This window comes from Opisthocomus hoazin, unplaced genomic scaffold (genome assembly GCF_030867145.1).
Source record: "Opisthocomus hoazin isolate bOpiHoa1 unplaced genomic scaffold, bOpiHoa1.hap1 HAP1_SCAFFOLD_173, whole genome shotgun sequence".
In the NCBI taxonomy this organism is placed as follows: Eukaryota; Metazoa; Chordata; class Aves; order Opisthocomiformes; family Opisthocomidae; genus Opisthocomus; species Opisthocomus hoazin.
The window spans coordinates 3,069-18,930 of NW_027448903.1; the positions used below are offsets into that span (position 1 = coordinate 3,069).

The 15,862-nt window shown below is 47.9% G+C and overlaps 1 long non-coding RNA gene across 1 annotated transcript; it reads right to left on the reverse strand.

Annotated features, from left to right (window-relative positions):
* Positions 1-1,348: 1,348 nt before the first annotated feature.
* On the reverse strand, positions 1,349-2,662 carry LOC142359735 (uncharacterized). The gene is made up of 3 exons (XR_012762586.1): positions 1,655-2,662; positions 1,507-1,559; positions 1,349-1,415 (listed from the first exon to the last, which is right to left on the reverse strand). It is a non-coding gene; the product is annotated as an uncharacterized LOC142359735 (long non-coding RNA).
* Positions 2,663-15,862: the final 13,200 nt, after the last annotated feature.

Here is a 15,862-nt window from a genome sequence, read left to right on the forward strand (position 1 = left end):
ACACAACACCAAACAATGGGATTCAAAGAAGAGAGAAAAAACTCTCCCTAGGAACAATGCCTGCCGCATGAGACAAGCTGTCGGACAAGGAGACCGACAGGGCCGCAGTGGTCCAGAGCGAGGAGGCTCCACGGCAGCCCCGGAAAACCACGTTACAACAGAACGCTCTGTTACAAGAAGTTACGGTCAAAACGGAGACGATGGATGTGCGAGAAGCCCGGCTTCAAGACCTAAGAGCGTAAGGATGCAGGGAACAAGTCCCACGGTCCATAAAAACGGACCTGAAGAGAAAAGAGCTGCTGCCGCAGCCTGGAATGACGCCACAAAAGACAGATGCAAGACTGATCCGCACTTTATGCTTGTAAGGCAAGAAGACAAGAGCTGAAATGGCACTACGCCGATGAGTCCGTGCATTCGAGACCCCAAGTATGGCACGGAGGCACACGATGAGCTTCCTGAGTGCAAAGAGAAACAAGCAGGTCGAGACCAGAGGAAGGTCTGCGACGCGAGACACACCGCAAAAACAACATAGCACCGACGACACGGGCTGGAACTGCCCTGCCCATGCTAGTCCTAGGATGAAGGGAACCCCGGTCCCTTCATGTGCCCAAAGGGGCCCGCTCCTGCACAGCCCTCTCCCCTGCACTACCTTGACAAGTCCTGCCCGCAATGCCCAACTGCGGTCCCTTCCCTCCAGACCCTTCCCAGCCCCAGTCCGTCCACTTAGCTTTTGAAGGGCCGGGAGTCTGAGTCCATCCTCGACAACAAGCGCGTTGGCTTACTGGGATGCTCCTGCAGTCAACAGTTCTGCTTTGTCACCTGAAAAAGAAAAAAAAGACGAGGCCATCACATACCACACGTGGTGCTGACAGTAAGCATCACGCTGGCCAAGACCAACCTCTTCCGCAGCAATCCCTTCCTCGGAAGCGCCAGGATGCTCTGCTGCTCAACCTGCTCCTTCCAGAGTCGGACGCTGTAGCCGTAATCGCCTCTGCAACCTAAGATGCCGAGACACACAAAAGGATCATTGCACCTGTGACGAGTCACCTGCCCTGCGCTCCTCGCTGCCACCCCGGCTCACCTCAAGAGCTTCTCCAATGCCAACGGCGGCCCACACAGCCCCTGCAAAACCAAGAGAGACACGTCTCGCTGAGTTGCTGCGCAACACTTTGCTCTTACACACTGACCTCGTCCACAACTGCCTCACCTTCTCAGACTTCTTGACAGCATGCTGCTTTGCCCCTTCAGCACTACGTGTGGCACCTACAAAAAAAACAACCAGAAGACACGTGCTGAGATACTGCCCAGAACCAAAGCCTGCCACACCGATTCCCACCTCCTGCTCCGTTACCTTGGCTGCTCACCGATGTTGCCCCTGACTTTTACGTGTTCCCATGCTGAGGCTCAGGTACCGCCTGGAAAACACAAACACCGACGATGATAATTTCACCAACAACAGTGCACCAGAAAAATAACTGCTGCTTCAGCCTACTAGTCCTTGCTCACCTTGCCCGAGTCACCCCTTGAGCCGATCTCGTGCTTCGCTCGTTGCTTTGCGCCTACAATATTGGAAAAAAAAAACCAAAACACCAACTGTAAGGTAGTCCTATAGCCGCTAATCACGTATTCCCTTCTACACCGTGTGCCAACCCACCTCCTTATGACGCTCTGCTCGGCGCCTCCGTTGGTCTTTGGTGCCCATCTTGTTCCCTGGCACCTGAAATAAATATTGAACGAGTCACCCATATGATGCTTAAGACATTAACAATTCCGAATGTATTGATTCCATTTGGGAATAGCGCCTAGACTCCAAAAAACAGCCTGCCATTACATAAAGGAATAAAGGGCCAAACTCAAAGGCCCCCCCATGCATCGGCCTTACCACCGTCAACATTTATTCTGCTTTGCTGCTGATGATCAGCCCTTCCCACACGACTCCCATCACCTCCGTAAAACACTGTTCAAATGACAGTCCACACTGTCTGCCGACGGCCGCTTCATCTGAGCTCGCTTCCTAGCCCCTGCCTAAACGGTCTAGCCCTGTCGACCTCTTAACCGCAGCCTCTTGTTGCTATGACACCTACCCCTGACTCTACACCCCTGGGCAGGGCAGGGCAGCTTCAAGCCAAACACACACAGGGACACACCAACATTACTCACAACACCACAAACAATGGGATTCAAGAAGAGAGAAAACTCTCCGCAAGAAGAATGATTCCCTGACGGGAGACGCTGTCGGACAAGGAGACCGACAGGGCCGCAGTGGCCCAGAGCGAGGAGGCTCCACGGCAGCCCGGAAAACCACGTTACAACAGAACGCTCTGTTACAAGAAGTTACGGTCAAAACGGAGACGATGGATGTGCGAGAAGCCCGGCTTCAAGACCTAAGAGCGTAAGGATGCAGGGAACAAGTCCCACGGTCCATAAAAACGGACCTGAAGAGAAAAGAGCTGCTGCCGCAGCCTGAAATGACGCCACAAAAGACAGATGCAAGACTGATCCGCACTTTATGCTTGTAAGGCAAGAAGACAAGAGCTGAAATGGCACTACGCCGATGAGTCCGTGCATTCGAGACCCCAAGTATGGCACGGAGGCACACGATGAGCTTCCTGAGTGCAAAGAGAAACAAGCAGGTCGAGACCAGAGGAAGGTCTGCGACGCGAGACACACCGCAAAAACAACATAGCACCGACGACATGGGCTGGAACTGCCCTGCCCATGCTAGTCCTAGGATGAAGGGAACCCCGGTCCCTTCATGTGCCCAAAGGGGCCCGCTCCTGCACAGCCCTCTCCCCTGCACTACCTTGACAAGTCCTGCCCGCAATGCCCAACTGCGGTCCCTTCCCTCCAGACCCTTCCCAGCCCCAGTCCGTCCACTTAGCTTTTGAAGGGCCGGGAGTCTGAATCCATCCTCGACAACAAGCGCGTTGGCTTACTGGGATGCTCCTGCAGTCAACAGTTCTGCTTTGTCACCTGAAAAAGAAAAAAAAGACGAGGCCATCACATACCACACGTGGTGCTGACAGTAAGCATCACGCTGGCCAAGACCAACCTCTTCCGCAGCAATCCCTTCCTCGGAAGCGCCAGGATGCTCTGCTGCTCAACCTGCTCCTTCCAGAGTCGGACGCTGTAGCTGTAATCGCCTCTGCAACCTAAGATGCCGAGACACACAAAAGGATCATTGCACCTGTGACGAGTCACCTGCCCTGCGCTCCTCGCTGCCACCCCGGCTCACCTCAAGAGCTTCTCCAATGCCAACGGCGGCCCACACAGCCCCTGCAAAACCAAGAGAGACACGTCTCGCTGAGTTGCTGCGCAACACTTTGCTCTTACACACTGACCTCGTCCACAACTGCCTCACCTTCTCAGACTTCTTGACAGCATGCTGCTTTGCCCCTTCAGCACTATGTGTGGCACCTACAAAAAAAAACAACCAGAAGACACGTGCTGAGATACTGCCCAGAACCAAAGCCTGCCACACCGATTCCCACCTCCTGCTCCGTTACCTTGGCTGCTCACCGATGTTGCCCCTGACTTTTACGTGTTCCCATGCTGAGGCTCAGGTACCGCCTGGAAAACACAAACACCGACGATGATAATTTCACCAACAACAGTGCACCAGAAAAATAACTGCTGCTTCAGCCTACTAGTCCTTGCTCACCTTGCCCGAGTCACCCCTTGAGCTGATCTCGTGCTTCGCTCGTTGCTTTGCGCCTACAATATTGAAAAAAAAAAACAAAACACCAACTGTAAGGTAGTCCTATAGCCGCTAATCACGTATTCCCTTCTACACCGTGTGCCAACCCACCTCCTTATGACGCTCTGCTCGGCGCCTCCGTTGGTCTTTGGTGCCCATCTTGTTCCCTGGCACCTGAAATAAATATTGAACGAGTCACCCATATGATGCTTAAGACATTAACAATTCCGAATGTATTGATTCCATTTGGGAATAGCGCCTAGACTCCAAAAAACAGCCTGCCATTACATAAAGGAATAAAGGGCCAAACTCAAAGGCCCCCCCATGCATCGGCCTTACCACCGTCAACATTTATTCTGCTTTGCTGCTGATGATCAGCCCTTCCCACACGACTCCCATCACCTCCGTAAAACACTGTTCAAATGACAGTCCACACTGTCTGCCGACGGCCGCTTCATCTGAGCTCGCTTCCTAGCCCCTGCCTAAACGGTCTAGCCCTGTCGACCTCTTAACCGCAGCCTCTTGTTGCTATGACACCTACCCCTGACTCTACACCCCTGGGCAGGACAGGGCAGCTTCAAGCCAAACACACACAGGGACACACCAACATTACTCACAACACCACAAACAATGGGATTCAAGAAGAGAGAAAACTCTCCGCAAGAAGAATGATTCCCTGACGGGAGACGCTGTCGGACAAGGAGACCGACAGGGCCGCAGTGGCCCAGAGCGAGGAGGCTCCACGGCAGCCCGGAAAACCACGTTACAACAGAACGCTCTGTTACAAGAAGTTACGGTCAAAACAGAGACGATGGATGTGCGAGAAGCCCGGCTTCAAGACCTAAGAGCGTAAGGATGCAGGGAACAAGTCCCACGGTCCATAAAAACGGACCTGAAGAGAAAAGAGCTGCTGCCGCAGCCTGAAATGACGCCACAAAAGACAGATGCAAGACTGATCCGCACTTTATGCTTGTAAGGCAAGAAGACAAGAGCTGAAATGGCACTACGCCGATGAGTCCGTGCATTCGAGACCCCAAGTATGGCACGGAGGCACACGATGAGCTTCCTGAGTGCAAAGAGAAACAAGCAGGTCGAGACCAGAGGAAGGTCTGCGACGCGAGACACACCGCAAAAACAACATAGCACCGACGACATGGGCTGGAACTGCCCTGCCCATGCTAGTCCTAGGATGAAGGGAACCCCGGTCCCTTCATGTGCCCAAAGGGGCCCGCTCCTGCACAGCCCTCTCCCCTGCACTACCTTGACAAGTCCTGCCCGCAATGCCCAACTGCGGTCCCTTCCCTCCAGACCCTTCCCAGCCCCAGTCCGTCCACTTAGCTTTTGAAGGGCCGGGAGTCTGAATCCATCCTCGACAACAAGCGCGTTGGCTTACTGGGATGCTCCTGCAGTCAACAGTTCTGCTTTGTCACCTGAAAAAGAAAAAAGACGAGGCCATCACATACCACACGTGGTGCTGACAGTAAGCATCACGCTGGCCAAGACCAACCTCTTCCGCAGCAATCCCTTCCTCGGAAGCGCCAGGATGCTCTGCTGCTCAACCTGCTCCTTCCAGAGTCGGACGCTGTAGCCGTAATCGCCTCTGCAACCTAAGATGCCGAGACACACAAAAGGATCATTGCACCTGTGACGAGTCACCTGCCCTGCGCTCCTCGCTGCCACCCCGGCTCACCTCAAGAGCTTCTCCAATGCCAACGGCGGCCCACACAGCCCCTGCAAAACCAAGAGAGACACGTCTCGCTGAGTTGCTGCGCAACACTTTGCTCTTACACACTGACCTCGTCCACAACTGCCTCACCTTCTCAGACTTCTTGACAGCATGCTGCTTTGCCCCTTCAGCACTACGTGTGGCACCTACAAAAAAAACAACCAGAAGACACGTGCTGAGATACTGCCCAGAACCAAAGCCTGCCACACCGATTCCCACCTCCTGCTCCGTTACCTTGGCTGCTCACCGATGTTGCCCCTGACTTTTACGTGTTCCCATGCTGAGGCTCAGGTACCGCCTGGAAAACACAAACACCGACGATGATAATTTCACCAACAACAGTGCACCAGAAAAATAACTGCTGCTTCAGCCTACTAGTCCTTGCTCACCTTGCCCGAGTCACCCCTTGAGCCGATCTCGTGCTTCGCTCGTTGCTTTGCGCCTACAATATTGGAAAAAAAAAACAAAACACCAACTGTAAGGTAGTCCTATAGCCGCTAATCACGTATTCCCTTCTACACCGTGTGCCAACCCACCTCCTTATGACGCTCTGCTCGGCGCCTCCGTTGGTCTTTGGTGCCCATCTTGTTCCCTGGCACCTGAAATAAATATTGAACGAGTCACCCATATGATGCTTAAGACATTAACAATTCCGAATGTATTGATTCCATTTGGGAATAGCGCCTAGACTCCAAAAAACAGCCTGCCATTACATAAAGGAATAAAGGGCCAAACTCAAAGGCCCCCCCATGCATCGGCCTTACCACCGTCAACATTTATTCTGCTTTGCTGCTGATGATCAGCCCTTCCCACACGACTCCCATCACCTCCGTAAAACACTGTTCAAATGACAGTCCACACTGTCTGCCGACAGCCGCTTCATCTGAGCTCGCTTCCTAGCCCCTGCCTAAACGGTCTAGCCCTGTCGACCTCTTAACCGCAGCCTCTTATCGCTACGCCACCTACCCCTGACTCTACGCCTTTGGGCAGAGCAGCTCCAAGCCAAAACACACGTAGGCACACACCAACATTACATGCAACACCACAAACAATGAGATTCAAAAGAAGAGAGAAAACTCTCCGCAAGAGCAATGACTGATGGACGAGAGAAGCTCTCGGACAAGGAGACCGACAGGGCCACAATGGCCCAGAGCGAGGAGGCTCTACAGCAGCCCCAGAAAACCAGGAGAACCCGAGGGTCCCTTACAAGAAGTTACGATCAAAATGGAGACGACAGATGCGCGAGAAGCCCGGCTTCAAGACCTAAGATGGTAAGGATGCAGGGAACGAGTCCCAAAGTCCATGAAAATGGACCGGTAGAGAGAACAGCTGCCGGCACAGCCTGGAACGACGCCGCAAAAGAGAACCGACTAGAAACTTCTGAGGCGTGAGATCGATCCACGCTTTACGCTCGTAAGGCAAGAAGAGACACGCCCCATTGGCACTATGCCGACAAGTAGGGGCATTCAATACCCCAGGGGTGGTACCTGATGTGCATAATGGGCTCCTTGACTGTGAAGAACAAAAAGGATGTTGGGACCCTGGTAAGGTCTAAGACACAGAAGGCAGACGACACAAACATAGCACCGCAGACACGGGCTGGAACTGCCCTGCTCACTTGGGCTGAAGACCGACCCCTTCCTTCCCTTTACATGCCCAAAGGGGCCCGCTCCTGCACGTCCTTCTCTCCTACTCTAACTTCGCAAGCCCTCCCTGCGATGCCCAAGCGCGGTGCCCTCCCTCCAGACCCTCCCCGATCCCTCAACTTAGCTTTTAGAGGGTCGAGGGTCCGAATCCATGCTCAACATGAACACGCATGGGCTAACCAGATGCTCCAGCAGTCGTCATTTTCCGCTTCCTCCTCTGCAAAAAAAAAAAACCCACAAACAGTTCTGACGGTAAGCATCATGCTGGCCAACACCTACGTCATCCTCAGCATCCCCCTCAGAAGCACTGGGATTCTCCGCTCACCTGCTCGGTCCGGAATGGGATGCTGCGGCCCTCATCACTCTTGATAACCCAAGATACCAAGAGACGCAAAGTTACTGTTGCGCTATTAAGAAATCATCTGCCCCGTGCTCCTCCTCGCTAATGCCCTGGCTCACCGCAAATGCCGGTCCGATGCCAAAAGCCCCTGCCAAAGCTTGTATCTTCACCGACAATAAGACACCTGAACATCAACTGCTGCTGCGGGCCGCGAGTCACGGCTCGCCTTGCCTGAGTCACCTCTGCTGCCCGTAAACCCGCTTTGCCCCTTCAAAATTAAAGAAAACACCCACAAATCAAAACCTAGAAGCTAGTCCTATAGCCACCGGTCACATCGTCCCTCCGACATCACATGGGAACCCACTTTCTTGCGACGCTCCGCACGCCTCTCCTCCGTCACCCTTTGGCGCACGGCTCGTTCCTCTGCATCTGCAAAAAGCGTATTGTAGAAGTCAGCCCAATGCTGACCGACAGCTTAGGAATTTCAGAGGTCTTATTTCCATTCAGCTATACCACCTAGATTCCAACTACAGCCTGCCGTTAGAAAAAAAACAAAAACACATGCAAAAGAACATTAAGCTCTTCACGTGCAAGCCTTAACACCTTTGAGGTTCAAAGGCCTGACGTTCAGCCCTCCATCTTCAGATGCGGAGGCCCGGAGGGTTTACGCTTCATCTCTCCTCTTTGTCATAGCTCCCGGTCAGCCGCTGAGGGACTCAAACCAAACGAACCTCGTTGACGTCCCAGTGCGACTGCAAGACTAAACTAAGAGAAGCCAATAAACCCTCCTCCCTTCCTCAACCGCCCCCTCGTCTCAAAGCTTTAGAAACCCCTTCTCTTCTCCTGAACTGGCAAGGAAGGAACCGCACGCCCCCTCCCGACAGCCGCTTCCCTGTATTTGCACCCCCAAATCCCCCACATCAGCCGCTCCTCGGGAGCCGTTCTTCCCAACCACGCCCTGTGTTCTGTGGGCATCTCCCACATTACGCCTTCCCGTGGCCTCAGGGATCTGCTACAGGACCGCAAAGTACCAAAACCCCAATGCTTACAATCTACGAGGGGCCCGCCACGAACCGCAAAGTTTCCAGGGGTGACACGGACTACTGAGCCTTCAGTAAATGTGATGAGCCATCCGGTGCTCTGAAAATCGCTATGTGTCACAACCCTGCAGCTCGCTTGAGCAATGCTCGATCTCTGTACAAATGTGTACAAGATGTTTACCTTAAGCCCTGCTAGACGTCATCATCGTCAATCTGATTAAGAGACACGGTGTCAGCAAGTTACACAATAAACAGCGCCACTAGTGAAAAAAATGCAAGGTTCCATCTTCAATCGAGTCAGCAGTTCCAGGAAAGCATAATGCACCTAGAATAAAGAGAAAGACACGTACTATTAAACAATCTCACCTTCCGCAAACTCTGAATAAAAATATTACTCACCTGAAGAAAAAGGCTGCAGTTAATTGTACTCTCTACCAGATCTACCGCTTGGCTTTGACTCATCCTTAAAGTCCTCACTCAAACAGAAGTCTCTACTTCTCTAATTATCAAAATACATCTCCCTGAGTAGCTTAGCTCAAAAGCTGTAACTGATTAAAGGAACAGGAGAACTCTAAGCCCAAAGAAAGCCAAGAGTGGAATGAGCTCCCCCACTGGCGGCTGTGGCTCATATACTCCCGGCCTCGCCCACCACCCTTCCCATGCTCCTCTGGGAAAGGGGAGGGGTGAACCACCCAAAGGTATAAAGCCGGCGGGAAGAGCAGCAACTAGTTTTCTCCTCTGCCTGAAATTTACATTGAGCGAAGCACCGACCAGAGACGGCGATCCTTACTGGAAAGAACTCTACCTGGTCTTCTACTGTAACTACATCTGTCACAGCAGCGATGTGACCGAGTGAGTAATTAAACTTAATTTTTCTATGGTGTGGAAAGAAAAAGAGGTCCTACTAAGCTATCTAATAACATAATTTGCTAAATGCAGTAATGATATTATTACCAAAAGTTATGCTTTGTGGTTTCCTATTTAAAAAAAAACCAAAATACTACAGGTTTACTCTTTGTTTGTAGCGAGACCAGGCATAAGACCTAACTCCAGAACTATTTTCTGGATAGGACCGAATAACAAAGCAGAATTTGATTCCATAATAATCTTTTCTCAACAATATCTCTGGTTGCAAAGTGAATTATTTACCGTCAACGGCAGATAATTCGGAGCCGCTTTGAAGCGCTCTCTGGCTGACTCCCTTAAGACGACTAGGTGAGTCCCAAAGGATAGAAAATGTTAAAAAAAAATAAAGTGGAAATACAAGAAACGTATCGGAAACCGTACAAAAGCGGCCCAACTAACTCCTAGGTAGACAGAAGAAAAGTAAACTGCAAAACTCGACAAAAAAAACTCCACGGGAGATGCGTCGATAACAACAGATGAAGGCTGTCCCTTTCTCCGAAAAACCAAATAGGAGATAGGAGCTGACGATGGACATCTTTACGGCGCCAAATAGAAGCATAGGCTAAGACACAAAAGAAAAATACCGCTCTGGGGCACAAAGATAGCTTTGAAAAACAATCCGGTAGAATGGGAGGCTTCGTCACAGGGATCGAAGCGGTTCCGAGGGGGCTAGAGAGATTGACGAAGTCTCCAGGATGCGTCGAGCGGACACGATGCAAAGCTCCGCAGGGTGTTCCGGTAACGTACGGATGTCCTCTGGGAATGAGCGCCCGAATGGAGACATCCTAGATGGCAGCAAGTAAGGTAAGGGAGCTCTGGGGCGCGGGGAAAGCCCGACGAAGGGCTCTGTCTAAATTAGGGATATATAAAGAGGGAGGCAGAGCTCAAAGGGTGCCGAGGGGCACGAGGACCGTCTCGGGAAGTGTCCTGACGGGAGTGAGAGGAACGCGGATGCGCATTCAAACCGGGGATCGCCGACACAAATAGAAACTTGGGAATGGATCCGAACGGAGAACGGACGTCCCGAGGGACCGAGGACCAAACAGAGGCATTTGACGTGGCGGAAGACAATGTAAACGTGCTATGGCGCGAAACAAAAGCCCGAGGAGGATTTGCTTTCGAATAGGAAAGGTACAGAGCCCGCTTCTGAACTAAAGGATGGCCGTAGAACGCCAGGACGCTCGCAGGAAGCATCGTGACGGAAATAGAGGGGACGTGGCCGGAGACGCTGATGGCGGCTCGAGGGCGCAAAGGTACTCGGGAGGGGATCTGAACAGACCACGGAGGTTCTGAGGGAGACGCTGACCCGCTGGAGATGAGCTAGACGGAGGAGAGGAGAAAAAGCCCGCTCCGAAGAAGAAGGGACGTGCCGGCGAACCGAGAGGGATACGAATGACGTTTCAGAGATAAAAGCGTGCCAACGAGACCCTCTGAAGCCTCGGGATGAACGGAGAGCAAAGGGCGGTGGGGAGGGGGGGTGGAGGGGGGGACAGATACAAAGAAAACTTAAAAAGCAACAGGGTATGTGACAAATGAGAAAAAATAGGGATAGATGGCTCGATAACAGGAAATGTAGAAATCAAATTTAAATAGCAAACGAGTACAAGGCAGAGGAGAAAAAAGCTGAAACGTAGGGACAGAAAATGACATAAAAGTAGACGCGGGGAAAGAAACTGAAGGCTTTCAAGGAGAAAAAAACCCTAAAAATAGGGATGACAAACTAAATAAATGGAGACGCAGAAAGGAAATTGATAAATGGAAAGAGTATGAGACACACGAGAAAGAATTAAAAAGTAGGGACGGGAACGAGATGAAAGCAGACGTACAAAGAAACTGTAAAAAGCAACACGATGAAGGGAATAAAGGAACAAATAAACAAACCAGGAACATCAAATTAAGTACACAAAGACACAGAAACAAAATTTCAAAAGCGACAGGGGACAGCGCGGACCAGCGTGACATAAAAAATAAAGGCAGCAAACTGGATAAAAGTAGATACGTGTCCCGGTTAATTTCCCTCCCGGTAGCTGCTGTGTTTCGGATTTAGCAGGAGAAAAATGTTGATAATGCTGACGGTTTCAGCTGGCGCTACAAAATCGAGGGCTTTTTCCAGTTTCTGATACACGGCTAACGGTCAGGCCGTGAGGGAGCCGAGAGGAAGCGTAGCCAGACAGACAGCTGAGCCACCCGATGGAAATATTGTATACGACAGAGGTCGTTTTCCGTTTATGAACGGGAATTGGCCGGGAGTCGGGAAGCTATCGGCTTTCTCATTTCTGGGAATTCGAACTTTTTCTGGGAGTTCGGTCTTTCTCGGGAGTTTTGTCAAATTTACAAAATTTGCGACTTAGGCACGCCGTACCGCTGCTCGGGGACCGGCTGCGGATCGGTCGTCGGGTGGTTCAAAAACCTGTATCGTATATAGCTCAGTTTGCGTATTCTTTGTTATCGTTATTAGTAGTATTAGTATTCACTGTATTGTGTTATTAAACTGCCCTTATCTCAACCCACGAGTTTTCCCTTTTGTCCGTTTCTCCTCCCCGCCCCGCTAGGGGGAAGGGGAGCGGTAAGCGAGCGGCTGTCTAGAGCTTAGTCGCAGTCTGCCGCGTTAAAACGTGACAATATTGAAACAAATTTTAAAGCGACGTGACGTGCGACAGACGGGAGAGAATAAAAAATGGGGTTAGGAGTATCGATGAAAGCAGACATAGAAAGAAAATTTTTCAAGTGACCTCGTAGAGCACAGACAGGGAAAAAATAAAGAAAAGAGCGAGAAAAATACATGAATCTGAACATAAAAACATAAAATTGTAAAGGGAACACGTTAAGACTGGAAAAAAAATTCAAATAGCAGAAAAATCTAAATGGGCGAGAGACGCAGAAAGAAAATTTGAACAGCGACCGGCCATGGAGCAGATTAGAATGAATTAAAAAATAAAGACGGCGCAGCTAGGTAAAAATAGATGAGAAAAGGAAAAAAAAAAAATCTAAAAGACACGGGGTACACGATACACAGGAAACAAATAAAACCCAGTTACAGACATCTTAAAAGTAGAACAAAAATGTGTAAAGCTACGGGATACAGATAACGTTAACAATCAGGGACAGAAAATGAGATAAAAGGACACGGAGAAACAAAATTTCAAAACAAAAATAATGATGAGAGTAAAATACCGAAAAATAGGGACAGCGAACCGGATAAAAGTAGACACGGACAATTTTAAAAGCAACACGGTTCGTGAAAGACAGGAAACAGTTAAAAACTAGAAACCGGCGCTGGATAAAAGTAGACCGAGAAAGACCATTTTAAAAGCGACTGGATTAAGAAAATTTAAAAAAAAATTAGATTAGGGACCACTAACTAAAATGGAGACACCTCAAAACAAAAAAATCTAAAAACCGCCAGGGTACACGACAGATGAGAAAGAATTAAAACCGGGGATGGGAGCTTGACAAAAGTCGACGTAGAAAGAAAATTTTAAAGGCGACGGCGGTAAGGAAAGACAATGAACTATTAAAAAAAAAACAGCAAATGGGATAAGGCACGGAGAGGGCCTTTGAAAAAAAAAAAGGATAATAAAGGAAAAAAAGAAAAACGCACTCACAGGAAGACAATGTAAAAAGCAAAGGCGAAAAGGACGGACGAGAAAGATGTTGCGAACCACAGACCGTGAACTGGATAAAGGAAGACACATAAAATACTAGAAGCGAGGGGGATTAGGGAAATAAAGGAAAAAATTAAAAAATAAGGACAGCAAATGAAATAAAACTAACATAGGAAGGAAATTTCAAAAGCTATGGGAATTGAGAGAGCAAAAGATTAAAAAGAGGAAACTGAAAACTAAATAAAAGTAGACATTAAAAAATGTTAAAACGGTGGGATTAAGAGAAAAAAGTACAAAATAAAGATGGCACGCCGAATAAAAAGACTCACGTTAAGTAGACGATAAAAGGGAAGGGGTACGTGACGCACGGAAGAAAAATAAGATGTAGGGATGGGGAGCTCGATAACGGTAGACATAGAAACCCAATTCGAAAATCCAAGGCATTAAGGGAGGAAAAAATTTTAAAAATAGGCAGAGAAAACTAAATGAAGACGTAGACAGAAAAATTACAAAGCGAGGGTGCTAAGTAAAGGTGGAAAACAATTTTAAGAAGACAGAGAAATGAAAAAATGTAGGTGGGTAAAGAATCTTTTAGAAGTGCTATTCGATAGGGAAATAAAGGAAAAAAATTACAACGGGGGCATCAAACCGAAATGAGGACGGGAAGATAAAAACTTGAAAATTGGGTCGGCAAACAAAAACGCACGTAAAAAAAACTTAAAAGCGACAGCGCTAGGGAAAGACAAATACTTAAAGGAGGGCAAATTAAAGAAGGCAAAGTGGATAAATGTAGCAAAATCAAACAGCGACGGTTTTTAAGGAAATAAATGGAAAACGCTAAGAAATGGGAACGGCAAACTAAAGCCGATGCAGGAAAAAATTTAAAATCGACGTCATTAAGGAAAGACAAGAAACAATTTTTTAAAAATAGCAAAGGGAGTAAAAGTGGGCATGGAAAGATCATTGAACAAACGACAGATTGAGGAAATAAGAGGAAACAAAATAAAATAGAGAGAGCGCCAAAGAAGAGAGATGCACGAAGAAAACATAAAAAGCCACAGCGCTAGGGAAAGACGAGTAATAATGATAAAAAAAGACAGCAAACGAAATACAATTGGACATAGAAGGAATATTTTAAAAAAAAGCCACCACAGAAATAACTTTTAAAAAGCAACGGGCGCAAGAGCGACAAAGAACATTGAAGCGACGGAGGTGATGGAAATAAAGGGAAAAAGTAGGGACGGCGAGCTAAAACAGACGGAGAAGGAAAAATTGAAAAGCGGGAGCGCTAAGAAAGGACAAGAAATAATTAAAAACGCAAGGATGGTGAAATAAAGGTATCCATCGGGATAAAAGTAGACATAAATTTTAAAAGCAATAGCGAGTAAGGACGTAAGCAAACAAAAAGTCAAGATGGGAAACTAAAAAGGAAACACCGAAAGAAAATCTACGAAGCGACGGCGTAGAAGAAAGAGAAGATGTATGTTTAAAAAGAAGGCAAAGAGAAGAGAAATAGGCCTAGAAAGAAAATTGAGAGACGGACGGGCGTTAGGGACATAAAGCAAAAAAATTAAAAAGTAGTGACAGCAAACTAAAAGACAAATGTAGTAGGAACATCTAAAAAGCGAGAGCGCAAAGACAGCAAAAAAGGTAAACAAATACAGACGGTCAATGGAATAGCGCTAGACAGGAAATTTTTAAAGCAACGGTGCTTTTAAGGAAGTAAGGAAAAAAATTAAAAATAGCGACAGCAAAAAAAAAAAAATGTAGAAAAAAACCCAAAAAAATCATGGCAAAAAAGCGAGAGAATAAATAATTTTTAGGAGGCAGCAAAGGGAAAAAAGTAGACGTAGAAAAAACTTCTACAAAACAAAGGGAGTAGGGAAATGAAAGTAAAAAATAAAAAATGGGAACAGCAAACGAAAACAGAGAGGTAGAAATGATATCTAAAATGTGAGGGTGCTAAGGAGAGAAGAAACAAATAAAAAGACAGACAGCGAATGGGATAAAAATGGACGGAAATTTTTAAAAGCGACGACGATTAACGAAACAAGGAACAACTTAAAAAATGGAGACGGCACACGGAAACAGAAACGTAGAAAGACAATATAAAAGGCGGCTCGGGAATTTTTGAGCCAAAGGTGAAAGCGTGCCGCGAAGAGGACTTCGAGCCTTCATCCAGAAGACCCCCACAGATGACCACTGGACAAAGCTGCCCAAGCGCCAAAGTGGGGCAGAGAACAATAAGGAATTCCTAGAAATAACTATAACAATCACACCTATTCCTAGAAATAATTATAGCAATCCAGTCTACCTAGAGAAACTTTGTAATAAATAGGCGCATGCTTTGTGACTCTGAGTCCAAGTTAGGAGGAGCGATCCCCCTTGTGCCCGGTGTTGCAATAAACGTACCTGCTTTATAACTCACAATGAGTCATGGAGTTTGTTTCTGCACATCCATTAGAAGGAATATCTAAAAGGCGCAGGCGCCAAGGAAAGATAACAAATTATTTAAAAAAAAAAAAAAAAAAAAAAACCCAAGGGAATAAAGGCAGGTGCAGCAAGAAAATTGAAAAAGCGAGGGGAATGAGGGGAATGAAGGGAAAGAATAAAACACAGGACAGCAAATTAAGAGATGGAGAAATTTAAAATGCGAGCACGCTAAGGAAAGACAAGAAACGAAAACAAAGACTGAAATGGAATACAATTTTAAAATTTTAAAAGTTCTTGTGATTACAGAAATAATTAAAAAATCTAAAAGTCACGATGGAAAACTGAAATGGAAACATAGAAAGAAAATCTAAAAGGCATAGCATAGAAGACAGAAGAAATAAAGAAAAAAAGACAACAAAGGGAAAAAGTAGGCATAGAATGAAACTTGAGGAGCTAAGAGCGTGACACA